Here is a 4,097-nt window from a genome sequence, read left to right as displayed (position 1 = left end):
GGTCCACATAGTTGGGATTGGGGCGGGCCCACAGACCAGAGAGCCAGTTCTTACACATTTATCAGTATATCACTGAAGAACCTTTTTATAAATGTAAAAATACTTAAGAGAGTACAATACATCATAGTTAACCATATGAAGACATGTATTGGGATAGTAATTACCTCTTGAGAGGAAAGAAGGAAATGAAATTAAGGAGAGATTACACAAGCACTTCAATTGAACTGGCAATGTGTTATTTCTTGAGCCAAAGGGCAGGGGAATGAGTGTTAGCTCCAAATATCTTATAATCTATGCTTTGAAATATTTAATAAACACATGAAATATAGAAACAAATTCTGCCATATGGCACCGAATTGCAGGGGTGTGACCGGGGAGGCACTAGACAGTCTCTGGCCTAGCCATCTTTCTGGCTCTGCAGTGACAGGGTTGATCTGTGGCTCGTGGATTTGTGAGACCCCTGGGGAGACCATAGGAATGAATTCCCTGTCTACCTGGGGCTGCATACCAGTGCCATATTTGCTTCTGAGGGTTCTAAAAGAAAGAGAGACTAAATGTCAACCCAGTGAAGAGGCAGGATAATCTGAGGGGAATCTTCAGTCAGCATGCGCATTTCTGGATGACCATTCAGCACTGACTCCTCAGGATGAGCTATCCAGCAGATAGGGAGGTAGAGCTGGTTACAGCAGCAGAGCTGCCTTATGCTGTAGAGGTGCTTCTTCCCTGGCAACTTGAGTCATAACAGGACTCAGGTTCTCTAGCAAGGGGCGTGTGTGGGAAACGGTAAGGACAGGCCTACAGCTGACATCAATCAGTGGATACTAAGAGGCTGGGCAGATTTTATTCCCGGGGGAGAGACTTTCCAGTCCTTGTGACCAGCATTCCTGCCATGTGTTCATCCCTAGGTCAGGTGGATTAATTGCCGTATTTGATGTGCACTCTCCTAGCTCTGGACAAGTTAATAAAGCATTTATAGCCTGGGTCTGGACTTTGTTCCACTCCCTCACTTCCTTCACCCACTTCACATTAAGTGGAGCATACAGTGGGCTAACCACACCATGCTGGTTTGTACATGCTGTTCTCTGCCTGAAGCACACTGCCTCACCCACAGCCATATTTCTCTAAGCCCCTCCTCTGGCCAGTGTCCCCTCCCACTCCAGCAGAAGCCCAGTCTATCCTTCTTTGCACACACTACTGTGGCACGTTCCCCGGCTGCAGCGTCAAGCTCCTTCCAGACCAGGGCCCTGTGGGATTTCAGGCTGAGCTTCCGGGGTCTAGCACAGGATCTGTCATGGACGTTGAGGAGGTGTTCAGTAGAAGAGTGAGGCACACAGAGAAGAAAACAAAAGGATTTGATTCCTTTTTTTATTGCATCTTTCTTTTTAATAGCTACCAGCTAATACACAGGCAGGATTTAGTTGCAGACACAGAAACGAAGAGCAAGGAGTGAGGTGTGCCAAGGTTAAGGGAAGAGATGCCAATGGGCACCAAATGCATGATGCCATACGTTTGGGGAGCTTCATTTACGTCGGTGCTGAAAGGTCAGGAGTCCACACAAAGCAGGAGTAAGGATGAGGAAGCTCATCAGATCTTTCCTCCACCCTTGAGTTTGACCTTCCTACCCTCCTTTATTTGATGTCTCCTGACTTAGTCTTCAATGTTCTGAAATGTCAGTAGCTAGCAAGTTTATGTGTATTATACCCTGAGTTCTGCTCAGAGTATGACTATCGTGGGTTCCACTAATTAATTAAATTGTACTTCATAAACTTGGAGGCAAGTCTTTTGAATGCAAGATGCAAATTTATGCAACATATGCAAATCACTCATGTTCTCAAATTCCATGAACAAAATCTGGTAGCCTTGAGATAAAAAAGCCCCTGCCAAGCATCATCTCTCCTAATTATTGCTTAATTTACTCCACAATCCCCTTCCTTTAACATTGAACTAACACTTTCAGGCTTGGCAGAAACTGGAAAAAACACAATGAGAGCTGGTTATAAGCAGGAAGTTCCTAAGGGCAAAGACGCAGTCATCTACTTTATGTTATGTTATTGCCCCTTCTCTATGACTAACCTGTATAAGGAACACCACCAGTCCTGACTGCTAACTTATAGATAATTCCAGATGATGGTGTGGCCATTTAAATTAAAATGAAATGAAAATGTTAAATTCAGTTCTCAGTTATACTAGCCATGTTTTAAATGTCTAAAAGTGTACATGTACTTAGGGTTGTTTTACTGGGCAGCACAGTCTTCGAATATTTCCACCATGGGGGAAAGTTCTGTGGGACAGAACTGACCAAGGCAATTGCAGCTGGTGTTAGGCTGGGAGGTCTAGAGAAACAAAACCCGTGACACTCATATTCATAAGAAAGAGCTTTATATTGAGAAGGGTCCGTGGTTCGGATGCCAGCCTCCTCAGACTCACATAGCGACAGGCCAGTGACACCAATAAGTGAAGTGGGACACAGGGAAATCACAGGCCAGTGGGTGCAGAGTTGCATGGATGGAAGGTCAGTGGAAAGCTGGCAGGGTGCCGACCCCTCTCAGGGATGGTCTGCCCACAGGGGCTACCCCTGGAGGCAGACACAGAGCCCAGCTAACAACAGGAAGAGAGTAAGAGACGTGGCCAGTCTCTCTTCTATAAAGGCCATACCCCCAAGGTGGCATCCCCAGCTACCCCATGATGGATAGGTTGGACTCTCCCCATACACGTTCACAAGGTCAAATTAACATGAACTATCACTGCCACACTATTCCAAGTCAGGCCCATTGGGCCAGCGGCAGGGTATGACACCATCATATGAAAGTTTATCAGAAATGCAGGATCCCAAGGTCTGCCGAACCGAAATCTGAGTTTTCTCAGAATCCTCATCTTGTGCATACCCATACCAAAGTTAGAGAGAGATTGGGTTAGATCTAGATATAAAAATCGGTGGTTCTCAAATCTTAGTTTCCTTGAGAATCAATCGCCTGAGGACTTATTCAGTGTAGATCCGTTGTCCCCACCAGGAGAGGTTCTGATTCTGTAGGTCTGAGGTAGGACTGGATCATTTGCATTTCTAATAGGTCTCCCAGGTGATTCTGATGCTGCTCTGAGAAAATCACTGATCTAAACAGGATTGTGGACGTTTTGATTCTCACTCATAATGACCCCAGGTGACAAAGCAGAATTGCCCCAATAGGGTTTTCTTGGTTGTAATCCTTATGAGACAGATTGAAGCTACCACGATTTTTCAGTTAGCAATTGAACTCTTAAGAGTGGCAACACCAAAGAACTAAAAATGGGATGAAACCTTCCAAACAGTTGTGCCCAACATCCCTATGTACAGAATTCCATCTTTCAAATCATCATCCAATCTGAAAGAATATTTGAAATGACAGGACTCCCATTCCTACCAGAACAGCCTTCTCCACAACTCCACCCATTAAAATCCATGTCCTTTAAATAAGTTTCCTGGATATCTGAATATCTCATATATTAAGATATCTGGTAGCAGCCAAATGTCTCCATATTCAATTTTCCATTGTCTTTGTGTAACAGAGCTCTTAGAATCCTTGAGATTTTGCTAAGCTCCTGATGGCACATTTTGCAGAGGTTTCCATCAAAGAGGAACATCTTACATTGTGTTAGGAGTAAAACTAAACTACTTTTATTGAAGAATAGGTTAGTTGGACCGCACTACATTAAAATACAAAGCCCTCCATCCTTTAAGTGGAACAATCTATATAAAAGGGGGCTTCATAAAGTTGCAAACATGGACAAGTTTTATTTTTCCCATAAACTTTTTGAAGCTCCTTCATACATAGAGAACAAATAAAAGGTCAGGGGGTTGTGTTAAGTTGGGTTGTCTAGAGAAACAAAATCAGAAATCTATGTGTGTCTAAGGAATTTATGCAGAAGAAAAAACGTTTATATTGAGAAGTAATTCCATAGGAAGAAGCCCAGACCAACTCAAGTCCATTGTCTGTTGCTAGCGAGGACCCTCGTCAGACCCACGCAGATGCAGGTGATAACACAGAAAGGAAGCAGAAAAATGTAGGACCAGTGGGCGCAGAGGCATGTGGATCCAACGGCAGTGGGATCATGGCAGGGTG

The sequence above is a fragment of the Echinops telfairi genome, unplaced genomic scaffold, assembly GCF_000313985.2.
Source record: "Echinops telfairi isolate 266 unplaced genomic scaffold, ASM31398v2 ScPeMD7_4;HRSCAF=17, whole genome shotgun sequence".
NCBI classification, from domain to species: domain Eukaryota; kingdom Metazoa; phylum Chordata; class Mammalia; order Afrosoricida; family Tenrecidae; genus Echinops; species Echinops telfairi.
The sequence above is the reverse complement of the archived record's forward strand: the minus strand, read 5'-3'. Positions refer to the sequence as shown.